This window comes from Geotrypetes seraphini, chromosome 9, assembly GCF_902459505.1.
Source record: "Geotrypetes seraphini chromosome 9, aGeoSer1.1, whole genome shotgun sequence".
In the NCBI taxonomy this organism is placed as follows: domain Eukaryota; kingdom Metazoa; phylum Chordata; class Amphibia; order Gymnophiona; family Dermophiidae; genus Geotrypetes; species Geotrypetes seraphini.
The window spans coordinates 43,234,694-43,253,872 of record NC_047092.1 but is presented as its reverse complement, the minus strand read 5'-3'; the positions used below and the strand labels follow the sequence as shown (position 1 = coordinate 43,253,872).

General features: G+C 42.2%; 1 long non-coding RNA gene across 1 annotated transcript in view; it reads right to left on the bottom strand.

Moving 5' to 3' along the window:
* Positions 1-9,072: 9,072 nt before the first annotated feature.
* LOC117367233 overlaps positions 9,073-19,179 on the bottom strand; it is a 48,373-nt gene continuing 38,266 nt past the window's right edge. The window contains exon 4 of the long non-coding RNA XR_004540713.1: positions 9,073-9,122. This is a non-coding gene — a long non-coding RNA (uncharacterized LOC117367233). The remainder of the gene's footprint in view (positions 9,123-19,179) is intronic.

Below are 19,179 nucleotides of genomic sequence, written 5' to 3'. Positions count from 1 at the left end.
ATTAGATCATATGAACTGGTCCCTTGTGCTTTTCATATGGGTGAACTAGAATCACGTTCTACCCTGCCCTTTCTGCACCTATCCCTGCCTCTTTTAATTACTCCATTTGCCGCAGGACTTCTGCGGCTTAACAGTGAAGCACAGAACAAAACTTTATTTTCACTGCTCTTCCCTTTTGTTTCAGAAGCGAAACTGCTATGGGCAAAGCTTGACAGCTTGTGGAGGAGTTTTTGAAAGACAAAAGAATGTGTTACTCAGCCGTGCCTTGAGACTAATATCCAGCAAAAGGTGGGTGCTCTTGTCTTAATAGAGCTTAAAGTGCTCTCAATTAGAAGAACAAAACACTGCTTAACTACTTTCATCAAGCAAGGCAAGAAGGGGGAGCCCCTCCCCCCAACACAAATCGTGTTAATATTTCGTACTTTATTGTATCACCCAGTACCTGCTCACTTTGTATTATCCTGTATCCTTCTGTTAACACTGTACTCTCTCTAGACACGACTTCACTGTAAACCGCTTCGAACTTAGGGTATAGCGGTATATAAGAAATAAAATTATTATTATTATTATCATCGTGCTGAGGTCTGATTTTTTAAAAAAAATTTTGCTCTAGTTTTCACGTGCGCCTCTCAAAGTTCATTTTATACCCCTATTGCAAGAATTATTTGTGTGTGTAGATCTATAATTTACCACCTACAGTTGTTCAAGGTCTATCCCACGGTTTGAACAGACTACAGTATCAAAGATCACATGCCCAGTTTCGAGTTTCTCTTTGCACTCTCTGAGAAGTCCTGTGCCCTTGCGAATACTACACTCCTGTTCACACCCACATATGTTACTTCACCTGGCACGTCTTCAACCAAGGGCTTGTAGAAGAAACTGGCGCTTGGTTGTACTAAAAAGTCACATGTCGCATGTTGTTGTTAAGTACAAAAATTTCTTAATGAATGAAACGGGTGGGGTTACTCCCAAGATGACTTGCAAAGAGTTGTCTGACTCCACCTTTTGCACTGAGTTACACAGTAATTTAGCTGCAGGATCTGACTTCTTCCCCAGTGCATAAGAAATGTGCATCTGTACTATTTTGGAAGATGCCACAAAGCAGTTTCAGTCAGACATCCAGACACTTGTGGGCTGATCCTCAAAACCAAACACGGGCACTGGAAGCGATTAGCGCTGGGTCTAGCGCCCACTTTTGTGAGCACGGAATGCTCATAAAAACATAAGAATACCCATACTGGGTAAGACCAATGGTCCATCTAGCCTGGCATTCTGTTTCCACAGTGGCCAATCCAGGTCACAAGTACCTGTGCCAAAAATCCAAATAGTAGCAACATTTCATGTTACCAATCTCAGAGCAAGCAGTGGCTTCCCCCATGTTTGTCTCAATAGCAGACTATTGACTTTTCCTCCAGGAACTTGTCCTAACTTAAAAAAAACAAAAAAAAAAACCAGCTACATTAACTGCTCTTACCACATCTGGCAATGTGTTCCAAAGCTTAACTATTCTCTGAGTGAAAAAACATTTTCTCCTATTGGTTCTAAAAGTATTTCCCTGTAACTTCATTGAGTGCCTCCTAGTCTTTGTAATTTTTGATAGATTAAAAAAATCAATGCACTTGTACCCGTTCTGCACTACTCAGAATTTTTTAGACTTCAATCATATCTCATAGGGCTCTAGCATGGGAGACAATGTGCACACTGAAGATTAGCCCAAACAGCTTGCAAATGTCGACAAATGGATGCTAATGAGGTCATTTCCTAATGCTCAGAAAGCAGTGCACAAAATAAGGCCGCCTTGCCACTGAAAAAATAATGCTAACTTGGAGCAGGCATTAGGATGAATGAAATTCTTTCTTTAAAATCTGCTGGTTTTTATTTTATTTGGAAGCAGAAGGAAGCCCTGGTGAGCCCCTAAGCACTGGTAGTGAGACATTAATGTGTGCAAGTAAGAGCAAACCCAAAAGTGAAAACACACATTGGGACTTGTTTTCTACTCTTAAATACTGTGTAGGTCTTTTAAGTGAATTTTTTTAAGGCGTAGAATGGTGCCAATATGTGCGCCCTTGAAAAGAGGAGACTGAGAGGGGACATGATCGAAAAGTTCAAGATAATGAAGGGAATACACTTAGTAGATAAAGACAGGTTGTTCACCCTCTCCAAGGTAGAGAGAATGAGAGGGCACTCTCTAAAGTTAAAAGGGGGATAGATTCCGTACAAATGTAAGGAAGTTCTTCCTCACCCAGACAGTGGTAGAAAACTGGAACACTCTTCTGGAGGCTGTTATGGGGGAAAACACCCTCCAGGGATTCAAGACGAAGTTAGACAAGTTCCTGCTGAACCAGAATGTACGCGCAGGTAGGGCTAGTCTCAGTTAGGGCACTGGTCTTTGACTTAAGGGCCGCGGCGGGAGTGGACTGCTGGGCACGATGGACCTCTGGTCTGACCCAGCAGTGGCAATTCTTATGTTCTTAGAAACAAAGAAATAGACGGCAGATAAGGGCCACGGCCCATCAAGTCTGCCTACTCCAATGACCCTCCCTATCTATCTTTGCGGATAGATCCCACATGTTTGTCCCATTTGGCCTTGAAATCTGGCACGCTTCTGGCCTCAATAACCTGAAGTGGAAGACTATTCCAGCGATCAACCACCCTTTCGGTGAAGAATAACTTCCTAGTGTCACCGTGCAGTTTCCCGCCCCTGATTTTCCACTGATGCCCCCTTGTTGCCGCGGGACCCTTGAAAAAGAAGATATCCTCTTCCACTTCGATGTGACCTGTGAGGTACTTGAATGTCTCGATCATATCTCCCCTCTCTCTACGTTCCTCGAGTGAGTAGAGCTGCAACTTCCCTAACCGCTCCTCGTATGGGAGCTCCTTGAGTCCCGAGACCATCCAGGTGGCCATTCTCTGGACCGATTCCAGTCTCAGCACATCCTTGCGGTAATGTGGCTTCCAAAATTGCACACAGTACTCCAGGTGCGGTCTCACCATGGATCTATACAGTGGCATAATGACTTCAGGTTTACGGTTGACGAAACTCCTGCGTATGCAACCTATGATTTGCCTTGCTTTGGATGAAGCTTGCTCAACTTGATTTGCAGACTTCATGTCTTCCCTGACAATCACCCCTAAGTCTCTTTCTGCTTCAGTTTTTGTCAAGATCTCGCCATTTAGGGTGTAAATCTTGCATGGATTTCGGCTTCCCAGGTGCATGACTTTGCATTTTTTGGCATTGACACCGACAGCGAACAAATCTTATGGTTGGCCTGGGCAGCAGTGGTGTAGTAATGGTGGGAGGGGGCAGGGGATGGTCAGTCCGCCCCAGGTACCATCTTGCTGGGGGCACCGGCAACCCTCCTCCTCTCTGCACACACCCCTCGCTCCTCCCCCCTGCTACACATGCCCCTTTGCCTTCCCTGTACCTTTTAACTTCGGCACAAGGAACACTGCTGCCTGCATCGGCATTGGCACTCTCTCCGACGTCACTTCCGGGTCCCGTGCCTAGGAAGTGACATCAAACAGCGAGCCAACACCGATGCAGGCATGACGCTCGCATCAGAGAAGTTGAAAAGGTAGGGGGAATGAAATGGGGCACTCACGCAGGGCGGGGGGGAAGAGGGTGTGGGGGGGTGTCACCCCCGCTACACCACTATTGGTCAGGTACACGAGAGCTGTCCTTATCACAAAACACTACTAGGCACGTTCCTCCACCTTCACTTCCAATGCTCAGTGCTAATAATGCACAACTAATTTGCATGCTATTAATTTAGAGCATTGGGATTTGTTTTTTTCTGTGCTGTTCCTGCAGTAATTTCTGACACTATTCCCTACATTGCCGGAGTTGTGAACATCTCCTTTATTGGATTGCGGGAGATGTACAGGATAATTATGAGGGTTCTTCACATAGTTTCCACACTTTCATATTTTCGCAGGAAATGGTTGGGGGCGGGAGAAGCGGTAAGAGGGTGTGTTGTAGAATGTCATGTGACTAGTCAGTCAGGCAAGCTGGCTCACCTTGGAGGTAACATAGAAACATAGAATATGATAGCAGAAAAGGGCCTTCGGCCCAACAAGTCTGCCCACTCAAATAACCCTCACCTCTAAGTTCTCCTTTGAAGTGAGCCCACGTGTTGATCCCATTTGTTCTTAAAGTCAGTCACGTTACTGGCCTCAACTACCTGAAGTGGAAGATCATTCCAACGGTCAACCATCCTTTCGGTGAAGAAGTACTTCCTAGTGTCACTATGGAATTTCCCGCCCCTGATTTTTCGTAGTAGTGATTTAATTTCTTTTTGAGATATTTGATAAATAGTGTTAAAAAAAAATAAAAGTGTCCAAGCCTCGTGCGGTTAAGGCACAGCTTACAGGAATGGGGCAGGAACAAGGACAGCAACAAAACTTGTGGGGATGGGACGGGGGAGTTGAGTTCCTGCGGGGACGGGGAAGAATTTGTCGCCATGTCATTCTCTAGTGAATACCACTGAAGAAAAGGAGCAGGATGGGAGGAGCCTTTGAACTACAAGTAGTGTCAATTGGGGGAGGGGGGGCAGTAGCGGAACACCTTTTTGGTTATAAGGACCAAATAAACCAAACTCTGGCCCCACCCTCAAGCTCTCTAGTTGCTGATGTTGTGTTTGATAAACTACTGGTTGGGTCAAGGCCTCAGTGGCCCGCCCTATTCTGCTGCCTATGGTGTCAACACATTATACACTAGAAAGCAAACAAATAATTTTAGTTACAACACAGTCAAATTCATTGTCAATACAATCCAATAATGTTGCAAACTGGCAACATTTTATTCACTATCAGCCTTAGCATGTCTTCTCCTCCCCTTCTGTCATACATTCATAGCATATGATAGGAATATGACATAAGATATGCATACTTGTTCTCGATCTGACCTTTTTATTCTTGGGTCTGGTCTTACTTCCCAATTGTAGATGTTTGCCCTGTTTTGTCATATTTAGGACAACAGACCATAGGAATGCACACAACGTTGGCCTTACTTTCCAAGTACCAGAATCGTCATGCATGCACTGCCATCGTTTAAAGCAGGGGTGTCCAATGTCGGTCCTCGAGGGCCGCAGTCCAGTCGGGTTTTCAGGATTTCCCCAATGAATATGCATTGAAAGCAGTGCATGCACATAGATCTCATGCATATTCATTGGGGAAATCCTGAAAACCCGACTGGACTGCGGCCCTCGAGGACCGACATTGGACACCCCTGGTTTAAAGGCATCCCATTGTGGAATCCAGAAAAGGGCAAAGAGGAGTGGGACTTGATGTACCACATTTGTTTTCTGTGTGGTTTACACAGGGCAATGAAGTGGTAGGTGACTTGCCCAGAGTCACAAGGAGCTGCAGTGGGAATTGAACTCACAACCTCAAGGTGCTGAGGCAGCTGCTCTAACCACTAGGCCGCTCCTCCACTCTGGACTTTAAGCTTAGCAGCAATAAAGTAAAAATCCTCAATGTAATATTCAGGTGGGCAGTCAGCATTTTTTTTTTTTTTTTAAACCAGCCAACGTGGCTAAAGTGCCTGTATGTGGACAATGGACAGTGCGGTCAGGGCTGGCACTAGCCAGATAGCATTTATAGTCAGTGCTGCTATCCAGAGAGTTTAAGACAGATGTTTTGCTGTCCGAAGTTATGTGGATAGCTGTCCAGATAGCAGTGCTGAACATTGCTGCTGTCTAGATAACTGGTCATTGCACCCTTGCACTGCCCCAGCACTAACTGGATAGTGCTGAGGCACTCTGCGCGGATATTCCACTGCAGATAAGTATTTATTTATTCAATTTTCTATACCGTTCTCCCAAGGGAGGTCAGAACAGTTTACATGAATTTATTCAGGTACTCAAGCATTTTTCCTGTCTGTCCTGGCGGGCTCACAATCTATCTAATGTGCCTGGGGCAATGGGGGAATTAAGTGACTTGCCCAGGGTCACAAGGAGCAGCGTCGGTTTGAACCCACAACCGCAGGGTGCTGAGGCTGTAGCTTTAACCACTGCGTCACTCTAGAAATCAACCTGTAGTAAAAGTGAGCCAAGTAAAGGACAATCAAGCCATTGTGACATCACTGATGAGGTTAGCTCTTAAGCATTGGTGGAATGAGGCATTATGACATCACAATACCAGCTCTGGTTACCGGAGGCTGAAACTTTTCACACTATTTATTACTGTTCTCCCAGGGGAGCTCAGAACAGTTTACATGAATTTATTCAGGTACTCAAGCATTTTTCCTGTCTGTCCTGGCGGGCTCACAATCTATCTAATGTGCCTGGGGCAATGGGGGGAATTAAGGAGCAACGTCGGTTTGAACCCACAACCTCAGGGTGCTGAGGCTGTAGCTTTAACCATTGCACCATACACTCCCCTAAATATTGTCCGGCAGCTTCCTTACTAGGAGTAAAAGATTTATTTATTTTAGTATTTATGTACCACTTATAGCCTAAGTGGTTTACAATTAGGTACTCAAGCACTTCTCCCTATCTATCCTGATGGGCTCACAATCTGATTAATGTACCTGGGGCAATAGAGTGTTAAGTGACTTGCCAAAGGTCAGGTGGAGCAGTGCTGGTCTTGAACCTGCAACCTCAGGGGACTGAAGTATTTCATGGTAATTCTGCATTCTGCGCACACACAACATACACTGAAAAAAAATCTCTCTGTTTGTGGAGGAGACACGCCTGGGGTGGAGAGTGGACGCTTCTGAAGTTCTGGACTTGTGATTAGCCGTGCGGAGGCGTTTGTCACCTTCATTGACTACCACCTAACTGATTAGTGCACGAGCCCTTATCGCCTACAAAATAGATGGGGGTGACCTAGTGGTTACAGCCACTGCCTTAGCACCCCAAGGCTGCAGGCTTGATCCCAGCACCGTTCCCCATGACCCTGGGCAAGTCACCAACTCTCTGTTGCCCCAGACACTGCAGTTAAATTATGAGCCTACCAGAACAGATAGGAGAAATCCCCTGAGTGTCTGATAGAAAAAAAAAAATAAAAAAATTTTACACCACCTTGAACATTTCCAAGATAGGACAGTATATCAAATATAAACACAATCTTTTTAAATAGCTACACGTTAATGATAATGTTAGCATGTGGCAATTAATGCTGGAAATTGGCCATTTCCCGGCTGTGGGAAGAAATGGCCTTAGCACGTGGGAAAGACCCATGTAAGGATAAGGGTAAGGGTAATGTATTTGATATGCCACCTTTCTGTGGCCACTTTTCATGCACTTTTGTAAAAGGACCCCAGAAAGAGCACTTCTATAAATTGCTGCATAATGACAGAGGCCTATTGTATATGTAAGTTATAGAATGCCTTATGCTCATGACTGGTGCCACTAATCAGTAATTATATGTATAAGTGCTAGCGCTATTTTGTAATACACAAGCTAACATTGAGAGGATATAAACAGGGACGGAGTTTGTATGAGCAGCCAAGAGCATGTCTTTAGAATACGCATGTCGCTTATAGAAAGCTATAAGTTATGTACACTTCAGGGCACAACTAGGCACCGACATTTACAAATGTCATTGACCTGACATAACTGTTGTCACCTCATTTTAGGCACGCCAATGCTAGGGTTGCCAGATGTCCAGGAAAATCCAGACATGTCCTCCTTTTTAGAGGACTGTCCGGGTGTCTGAATGTATTTACAAAACCTGGCAGTTTGTCCAGGTTTTGGAAAACCCTGATCTCGGGGCTGCGTCTGGAGAACCTCCAAGTATGCACTGATGCAATGCGATGATGTCACATGCTTTTGTGCATCACGTCGGATCCGTACATGCTTGGAGGCCCTCTAGATACGAACTGGATTCATGGAAGAAGAGATGAAGTTTGTCTGGGGGTGAGGCTGGGGGAAGAGTGGGGCATGACTGGGGACAGAATAGGGCAGGGCTACGTGTCCTCTTATTTTAATAAAGAAATCTGGTAACCCTTGCCAATGCCATCTTACGCTGGTATTCTATAATGGAACCTTGGTGCCATGAAGACTTTACAGATTTGGTGCTAAGTGCATGACATTGGTAAGCCAAGTCTTGGCACCAGTTTTATAGAATTTCCAACAAAGCCCTTTCACCAGTAGAATGCTACCAAAAATATTAGGATTGTTTCAAAATTAGGCTCTGAAATGTAACAGCAATCTGGATGTAACAGCGGGATCTGGATAGTCCCTGTTGCTGCCCATCCACAAATCCACTCTTTTCTCCTTACCCCACCCTTAATAAAAACAACACACTGTATTATGGAATATAGCCACAGCTCTTTATTAATCCACAATAGCAAATAAGTTAACTTTACATATATTAACATCATTAACCTTGAACATCAGTTGACAACATCAGCAAGCTCCTCCCGAGCTACCCACTGTAAACCTCAAATATTGCCCCCAACCCTGCCACAAACAGCAAGAATCTGAGGGGTGGCATGACCTCATGCCCCTGTAACCCGGGTCACCTGACCTCAAGGCATGGCTCCCAGCCGGCCCGCCGCACATCTCCGGATGAGCCCCAGCACCCAGTAGCTCGGGAGACCTGCCCTCCCGAGCTACTGCAGCCACCAACACAAGGGCGGGTGGGTGGGAGAAAAACCGCCCTAGAGGACCTTAGACAAACCGAGTCCTCCAAGGTCCTGGTTTTATTAACTCTCCTTCACCGTCAATCATCCCGCTTACCCTATCCTAAGCTTGCCTTTTGACACAAACCACTCCTTCCCTATTAATAATAATAATAACAGCTTATATACTGCAATACCGTGAAGTTCTATGCGGTTTAGAAAAATTAAGCAAAGGTACAAATTTAAGAGGGGAGGAAGAAAGAGGGTTAATAGGACAGGAAATCCATTTTTGAGGAGAGAGTGATCAATAGAACAAGTTAATCGCTATAGAGGGGAGAGAGAAGAGAGGATCAGTTGTCTAGATACTTTAGGAACAGGTGTGTTTTCAGACGTTTCCTAAATTCCTCATAAGTAGTGGGCGAAAGCAATTGTTCTAGGTCTTTACCCCATGATGTTGCTTGGTGCGAGAGAAGATGTTCATGGTGTTTTTTCAGTTTACAACCTCTCACTGGGGGAGAAACGAAGTTGGAATGTGAGCTTCTCTTGTGTCTGTTGGCTGAGAAGATAAAAAGGTCAGTTATATATTTAGGGGCAAGTCCGTGTAGTGCTATTACCTCCCTAACTCTCCCCTACTACTGATCCTCCACCCAGCCTGCCTCGCGGACGACACAGGGGCCTCCCAGCCCCATGTTACAATACGACCGCCGAGACAAGCTCTCGGGCTACTCTTTAATTGGAGACCTCATTCCTAACATTTTTGATAAATGAATCTGAAAAATTCTAACTCATTTACCATAAGTAACCCAAGACAAGTTGGTTTATATGATAAATATAGCATCAGACGAAATAATTCTGATGTAATCAAGCAATAAAGAAAACTACTTAACATACTGCAGTAATGACAGTCTGCATAGTCAATGGTATGTTTGATGCATTCTTTTAATCATATTCAACTGTAACTGATAGACACATTAAGATGAAAGGTCACTGATTATGGGTGGGGATTTGTTAGTAAACATGCCAAATTCCCCAGATTGCAAACACTTACAAAAACATCAGAACTGTAGCTATTTATTTTGTTGAGGCCAATATTACACAACACTGTTATGATATTTTGAATATTATAAAGCAAGAAAGCTTTGATATTTTAAGACTGTCACCATTCACACTGTAATACCATACATTTTAAATGTAGTGTCAGGACAGCTACAATCAGAAACGCTCTAAACTCTACCATATGATGTCTAAATGGTAATTTTAAGAGATTAACCTGAAATAATAGCTATTTATGGTAGACTCTGTCAAAGAGTAGGCTTGTTAAGATATGTAGTACTCATAAAATCATTCACAAATGTGTATATCCCAGGTGGCCAAATTGGTCCCAAAGAAAACTGGATTGCTTGAAGGTTGTAATACCTGTTATTGAACCAATAAAAGTCTCAGGCAATACTGAGACCATGTAGGTCTATTCTGCAGAGGTTATCTCACTCATAAGAAAAGCTTTATATTCATAGTTTAAATGTTAATATCAGTCAGCATGATAACTTCAATATTGTGTGTGACTGTTTATTGCCAGCGCAAATACCATAAAACATTTTGAGGGGCATAATCGAAAGGAACGTCAAAGTCCGTTTTCATCCAAGTCGCAAGTCGTCCAAAGTAAAAAAATAGCTTAGGACACATTTTCGAAAAATACGTCCAAATTTTTTTTCATTTCGAAAATCGTCTAACTATGCGTCCTGCCGATCTGATCGTCCAAGCCGCTAAATCGTTTATCTATATACCACATTTTCATCCAAGTCAAAAACGCCTAGAACAAGCCCTGTTGGATGTGGGAGGGGTCTGCAAAGTGATGGACTGAACACCCAGGCATGGCACCTAAATAGTGGGGTACCTTACAGGGCACTGCTGTGAACTTCACAAAAAGGGTGCCATGTCATCATCTCACTACAGCTCCCATATAGGTCAGGGTGAGCACCCGAAACCACCTCCAGAATCCCCTAGACCCACTTATTACCACTCTAATAGCCTTTATGCCTTCAGAAGCCATTTATATGCCAGTACAAAAGGGTTTTGGGGATGTATAGGGGAATGCACGTTTCAGTAACAATGCAGTAATTACAGGGGCTTATGGGTATGGGGCCTCCTCTCCATGGGTCCCTAACCCACCCCCAAGACTACTGTGCAGGATGACTAGGCTTTCCTATGCCAGGCTGCCAGGTGATGGTGTTCTGGAGGCTGAATTTTACAGGTGTGATTATGATTTTTATGAGGTTGGGGGGTAGGTGATCACTGGGGTAGTGTGTGTGGGGGTCTGTATTAAGTGTTTGCAGTGCTTATTTGGTGATTTTAGGTGGGTTTTTGTGACTTAGACCATGTTTTAAATGGTCTAAGTCACAACATCCAAGTTCCATCGATCCTGAGCTGTATAACTTCGGTTATACATGCTGTACGACTAAGTCTAAGCCGGCCCACGGGAGCCCAACTCCTGCCCTTGACACTCCTCCTGAACCATCCCGTTTAGCGACGGTCGTTCAGCGGCACTATGGAGGCCTAGGTCATTTAGAAATACATCCAAAACCCATTTTTATTATCGGCACTTGGACGTCTTTCGTTTATGATCGTCCAAGTGCCGACTTAGGCCGGTTTTTGGACGTTTTTCTCTTTCGATTATGAGCCCCTTTGCTTTTATCTTGGTATTTCATTCTAAAAAGGCAGTTTTCCAACTTGTAGCCCAAACTTGTGGAATGAGATATCAGGAATAATAAGATTGTGCAAAAATTGTTAAAGCATTTGGTTGATGTAAAAATCTTGATTGTTGGATGATGATGAAATATGACCTTTGGAGACTAGTCCCCCCTTCCTCCCCATACTTTTACTAAACTGCAATAGTGATTATTAGCACAGGGAGCCACGCTGAATGCTCCACGCTGCTCCTGACGCTCATAGGAACTCTATGAGCATTGGGAGCATTCAGCGCGGCTCCCTGCGCTAATAACCGCTATCAAGGTTTAGTAAAAGGAGGAGGCGGTTAGATTAAGATCACATTGGAAAGGACAACTTCACTGATTCTGTTTAAGTTTCAAGTTTTATTAAAATTTGATTTGATTGCTTATCTTGGTTTACTAAGCCATTGGTGGCTGTCATACCTCTTTGTGAGAGCGTGCGTTTGTGAGCACACATTTACGACCAAATTCTATAAAAGGAGCTGAAAATCAGCACAAAATAACCCCACGCTAAACACAATTCCATATACAGTGCTCAAAGTTTGCCACCATTTATAGCAGTGTTTTTCAACCTTTTTACACCTATGGACCGGCAGATATAAAAGAATTATTTTGTGGACCGGCATCGGTCTGCAGACCGGCGGTTGAAGAACACTGAGCTAAGTCGTGGGCCATCTGGAAGCCTTCCCTCTGATGTTGCGACATCAGAGAGAAGGCTTTCAGTTCGTGCGTAGGAGCCGCTGCCCATGGCTTTGTGCACTGAGTCAGTGAGGAAGAGGGAGCCGGCCCGAAGATAACACCGCATCAGTCGCACCACGAACCGGCGGTTGAAGACACTGTTTTGAGCCTGATGCACATGCCGGCCCTGTGGACCGGCAGGAAATTTCTGTGGACCGGCACTGGTCCATGGACTGGTGGTTGAAGAATACTTATTTATAGAATAGTGCTTAATAGAACAGTGCTTAGTATCATGATCTGTGCCTAACTTTAGACATCAGGATTTACAGCAACTAAACCCTGGTCCTTTCGTGTAAATTAAGCGCAATCCCTCTTATTCTATAACTGTGCGTATAAATTGAAGGAATGCCCCTGACTTTTCCCATGACTACGCCCCTTTTTTGGAGCAGTGCGTAAAATTTATGCATCTAAAAATGTCGGTGTTGTAAAAAAGAAAAAAGCACTAAATACTAATCCTATAATGGGCACTCAAAGATGTGTGCCCACTACAGAATAGCATCGAGTGCCAATTTTAGTGCCCAAATTTGGGTGCCAGGACTTACTCTTGCTGAAATCAGTTAGCTACCTGCGCCCAATTTGGGAGCACATCCCCGGCATTCTATTGGATGGTGCATAAATTTTAGGGCCAGAAAAAGAGACCAGAGTGCGAGTGGTCATCAAGCCCACTTTACTGGTAACCAATCCTAAAAATCCGATGGACCCAATACAACCATAAAGCATAAAACAAATATAATGTGGAACATGGACTTGACACGGGCCGTGTTTTGGCTAGAATGCCTGCATCAGGAGTCCACCACTGGTAGGTAACATACAAAAGTTCCACGTCAAATCCCAAACAAAACTCTTGTAGTAATAGGTCCTTTTACTAAGGTGCGCTAACCGATTTATCGCGCATGTTAGTCTATGGACGCATTAGCGTTTAGCGTGCGCTACATCAGTACAAGAGGGGGGTAAGTGTCCTTTCACTCTTTGCTTGGGATGTTTGTTGCTCACAAGAAGTTATAAATGTAATGAATGAATGGATATTCATTCAAGAAAACCATCTGGGCTAGGGGGTACTCTAGGACTAAATTGAGAAACATTTCTAAAGAGTAATCTCATCTAATGTTACCCCATTGTAATTGTTTGTTGACTGAATCAGTTTGTTCTTTACTTTGGTACATATCCAGGGCAGGGGAAGAGGGGGATTATTTATGTCATAAATTGATTTTTGAATATTTATAGTTGGGATGGGTGAGAAGATATCATTATTCAGAATAGGTAGGATATTTATGATAATATGTTTGTGTTATACGGAATGATAATTGTTAGGGTGGATGGGTGCGGGGGGGGGATTGGATGATTATGAACATGAGAAAGATGAATGTGCTTTTATTGTATTACTATGAGTTGCATTGGTTGTATTGCACTGTTGTAGTTTTGAAAATTAATAAAGAAAAAAAAAAAAAAGAATAATCTCACATTCTGCCACCTCAGCTGCACTCAAGGAAGAGATGAATAAATCACAAATTAGGCACTGATTCTAGCTCAATTCAGATTACAAATAAAAACTGATCTCACTTTCCTGGATGTTAGAAAACTTGACAGAAAAGAAGCCTGCCAGACTAACATTACTTCTTGCCCAAAACCTTTATTCTGGAGAGATTTAAGATTTAAGTAAAATCAACACAACCTCAATTACAAAAAAACTTCAAACTTCAAGTAGGCAAATTCTCTATCCTCTTACTTCACAATCAAGTCCAATAATTCAATTCTACGCTTCTCTGTTTACTCGACACCATCGCCCCCAAAATTACTATCCATCGTTCTTCTTCTAAAATTAACCTTTTATGTGCCATTGTTGCTCAGAAGCAACACGTTTTCTATGGCTCTAATGGGAGATCTGCATCTCCAAATGCCTGTTACTTGGCACTGTTGCTCTCGTTCAACATCAAGTTACATTAAACAGACATTTCACCATCTGCCAATTAAAGGGTTAAGGAATCTGAACCTTGAGACGGCCAAGAACAATTACTGCTTAAACGCCAGATGAAATCCCTAGATTTCACTGGGGGAAAAATAAATCTTCTCATCTCCTTTTGCAGTATAAAGACAAAGCCAGGCAATATAAATTTTCAAACTACTCAGCCAAATAGAAATACTTCTCCCAAAAAATCTTACATGCAAAAAACTCTTCAGCACTTTATTCCATACTAAAAACATTTACTACACCACATTCTACATCCACTGTTCCGATAACACTTTCCACTGCTCAGGACTTAGAAAACACATTCTCAAACAAAATAAACACGGTACATACAGTAATTCATTTCCTACCTTACACTGTTCATCAGGATCACAACTTGCCCCTCCTCTAAATACATGTTCCAGCATCTTATCTAAATTTAATATACCTACTCTCAACAAGATCCCTACTAAAGTTTCTACCATGTAACTCACTACATCTCTGCATGATCCTATACCATTAGGTATTCTTTAAAAAGATTTAAATATCTTTAGTGCATTCATTTACACTATGATCACCTCACGTTTTTAAACAGAATTGTCCCAACACCCTGGAAACACGCCAACATATGTCCAAAACTTAAAGATACCAAGATTCCACCTGACAATTGCACCAACTACCGTCCAATCTCTAATTTGCAATTTCAAGCCAAAATTGTGAAAAAAATTATATTCAACTCTCTCATAGGCTTTTTGGACAAAACAAATTCTTACATCCAAACTAAACCAGTTTCTGAGACATCACAACTAAAATCCAATATAATATAGACAAGCACCAAACCACTATTCTTATCTCACTAAACCTCACCACAGCTTTCATTACTGTATGATCATGTTTCTCCTTTGTTGAGAAAGCTTCACTGGCTCCCAGTTCGCTTTAGGATCCAGTTTAAATGTGCATGCATAATCTTCAAGCTTCTCTAAGGAATAGTTGATCATTTTGTCCCCTTATGCTGGAATACCCTTAGACTTTGCCATTTGAGAAATACACAAAGATATAAGTTATCCTTCCCTTCCTTTAAGGGAATTAAATCTGCTGGGAAGCTCTATCGATCTTTTGTTTTCAAGTTTGTAGAGATCTGGAATGAACTTCCTGACTCCATTAGGCTTTTAGGCCAGCTGCAATTATTTCTTAAATCCCTGAAAACTTTGTTGTTCTTGCAGTTTTTAAAAGGTTTAACTACAGTCTCAATGAAATGACAATACTATAGTTATTTTTCTCATGCTTTTTTACTATGTACTCTAGTCTTAATTATATGTGAACTGAGTCGAGCTCCACTGACAGATTATCTGGTATATGAACCAAAGATTATATACCAAGATTATAAACCAAAGACTAATCGCTTCAATCCATAGGTATCTCAGACACATGACTATCACAGCTTACATCTTATCTTCATGAATGGACGAACACAGTACAATTCAATACAACCACATCTAAGCCTTTCACACTTCCGTGTAGAGTGCCTCAAGGTTCACTACTAGCCCCCTTATTGTTCAACATCTTCATGATATTTCTCCTGTTTGTAGCTCAATCTATTAGATTCACCATATTCATTTATGCAGATGATATTCAGCTTCTTTCATCCCCTTAACCCCTTGGACACTTCTCAGTTCAATGAACTCTCCAAACTCTGCACCATTACCACCTGGTTACTTGACAATTGACTATCCCTTAATCCAACAAAATGTAGAGGACTACTGCTTTCCCACACACTGACATTGGATTTAACTTCCCTGTTACTACTATCAGGTACACCCATACAAATTAGGCCCACTACTGTTGTAGCAGTGTTTCTATTCATTTACTGTTCCCTGAGGTCAAACTAACGTGTCTGTCGGAGGAGAAGCCTAACTAAGATGGCGACCTGAAGGAACTCGGTGGAACGCCGTCGGGTCAGTGGATTATCCATGGTGAAACGCAAGTCAAAGACTCGGGTTTTTCCTTCGGAGCCCGGCTCAGGAGGAGTAACTTTACCTGGTCCGATGGATCTTTTTGTCGAGCGACGCCCGGGTGGAATGCCGGAGGAGAGAGCCTTGGCTGGAGGCGCGAGTTTGGCGGGGAACTCTGGAGCTTCCTTTGAGGCAGTCAGCTTCTCCCCGGAGGAGCGCAGCACTCCAGTGCAGCCACGCCCATGTTTGTCGCTAAATGCAACGAGTGAAGCAAGTGAGGCGGCAGACCCGGAGGACAGCGAAGAAGGGGAAGATCAGGCTGTCCAGTGTGTCTTGACCGCCGGAGGAACACAACTGCCACAGCGTGAGATTGTGAGTTTGGTAGGGGACCAGCAGAGTCAATCTCCAGAACAGCAATTTTCAGGTACTGTGAAAATTAAACCATTTACAGTAGTTCCTTTGAAAAAACCAGCTGTAATAGACTTGAATTCAATTTGGGAAGCTATTTCTGAATTGCAAACCTCATTGGGAACTCAGATGCAAAATTTGACTTCATATTGTTCTGGAATATTACTGGATACTACACAATTACATCAAAGAGTTGATAAAATGGAGGCAGATTTCCTGCAACATAGACAAAACTTAGACACTTTGACTGTGCAAAATCAGCTACTAATGAAAGATAATGGGAATATTAATTTTAAACTTGAGATGCTGGAGAATGCGTCAAGAAGTAAAAATTTGAAGTTAATTAATTTTCCTAAATTGTTATTGGTTTCACCACTTGACTTGTTCAAAAGGTATCTCACTGAAGTTTTGAAAATACCACAAACATCCTACCCACCGATAGTTAGAATTTATTATCTTCCAACTGGAAAGAAGAAAATGGCTGAAGAACAACAGGTTCCTGTGGAAGGAACTTTAGATGTATTAGATTTGACTAATATTCTAGAAAGATCAGATTCTGATCAGATAACTGTGGCTACGCTCTTTGTACAACTAGCATTGGAATCTGATAGGGAGTGGTTACTGAAAATATTTTTTAAATTTAAAGATATAGAATTTATGAAGAGTAAAATTAGAATGTATCCAGATGTATCTAGAGTAACCCAGAAAAAGAGGAAGCAATTCTTAATTCTTCATCCCCAGGTGTTAAAATTGGGGACAACATTTGTACTTAGATTTCCTTGTAAATGTATAATTAATTTCCAGGGAACTAGATATGTATTTTTTGAATCTTCACAATTGTCAAGATTTATTTCAGCTAATGAGGTGACTACTGCTGTTAATCTGAATAACTTGCAATAGGAAGGCTCTTAATTAGTAGGGGCCCAGGTGTGATTCAGGTCTATTAACTATACCGATTTTTCTTAAAGCTCACTCCTTAACATAGTGGACTAACTAACAGTACAATTGAAGATATTTACCAATGATTTAATTCTATTGTTTACTTCTTTGATATTTGAAGTGTAACTGTTAAAATGATTGATTTTTTGTTGATCATGAAAATGAAAATTAATAAACATTAAAATGAAAAATAAAACAAATTAGGCCCACTCTTTGAATTCTTGGAAATATATTTGATAATACCCTCAGTTTCCAACCCCAAATATCTCATGTCATTCAATGCTGTTTCTTTCAACTTTGAAAAATGTATTCTTTAAAACCCCTCCTTTACCCCTCTGCCCTCAACATACCACGTAGTACACACTCATTATCAGTCAACTGGATTATTGCAAAAGAGTAAAAGATATACACCGTTTATAAATAATCCAAAATACTTCAATCAAATTGATAGCTAGAGCGAGAAAATTCAATCATGTAACCCCATTACTCAAATCCACTCATTGCCTTCCCATTACACACTGAATCACAGTCAAAATCCTTTTTCTCATATTCACATCAAAGATGTTTCATTCACCCAATATCTAGATCAACTTCTCACACCCTAACACTCACATGTACACTGTACTCACTTGAACAAAATCTACTTGTAATTCCTACAATTAGACATCTTGTTTACAACTTTACATGCCCCACCATCTTTTCAAATGTAGAACAAAAGAGAGGGAACAAAAACCCCATGTAAAATCAAACGAGAAAACTAGTGGGGCGTGGGATAGACCACATCAACCTTGAGTCAGATAATCTTTATTTGCATTTATAAACAAAACTGTAATACATATAAAACCACCTGAAAAAGTCCTATGTATAAAATGACCTATATTGGAAATTTCCAGTAGATGACCCTCCATTAGATGACCCTTCACGGTCTAAGTTTCGGCCTCCAGGTGGAGGCCTACCTTAGGGGTGTAGTTATGGGTCCACTAGGTGGCACTCCAATGCTGGGAATACAAACTTTAGAAATGAAGCGTCTTGCAGAACTCTAATAGTAAAACGTATACGGAGCTCGTAAAGAGGTCAAAATCTGGGTACACAAAGGTCTCCTAATGAACTGTATTGATTATGGGCACTTGGAAATCCTGGCGATTAGGACGTCCAAGTGCCGATTTAGGCAGGTTTTTGAACACCTGGATGTTTTGATTATGCCCCTCAGAGATTATAGAAATGGGCACACTTAAGTGCAAGCAATGCACATACTCATAACTTATACTATACGTTGAATGAGTATGTGGAGACATGTTCCCACTCTTCCCATGTTCTGCTCATGTGTATACCCTCTTGTAGTCAAGCACTATGGCACTCATTTGCTATCTTTATAAAGTGGAACATAGTGCACATACATGTGTGTCAATTTTTAAGCACTTACTCATGCAAGTGCCGATAATCAAAATAGACTTTTTATATATCTAGCACAGTGTTCCAGCCTCTATACGTTCAGGGCCTGGTGGAGGCGTGTTGCAACTTAACTTTTTAACAAGCAAATCAGCAGCAGTTAGCAAGTAATTATGGCAATTAACAAGTAATAGTTGACATTACATTTCTACCTCCAAATTCACGGGTTTAGGACTCATAATTCTGGTTATCCATGAGTTTATAAACCCTGACCCACTCCCGCCTCCCAGACCTCTCCACACCTTACTTGGTGGTCTAGCAGTGAAGCGGGCAGGAACAATCTTCCTACGCTCCTACCCTGTGCAGAGCTGTCAACAAAAATGGCTGCTGTGAATTCCCATGGTCTCACGAGACTACAGCGAGAACTCATGGCAGCCATTTTTGTTCATGGCTTTACAACTGCACATGATCAGTAGAGGATGGGTGTGGACTGCACATTGTTGTTACTGCTGGTAA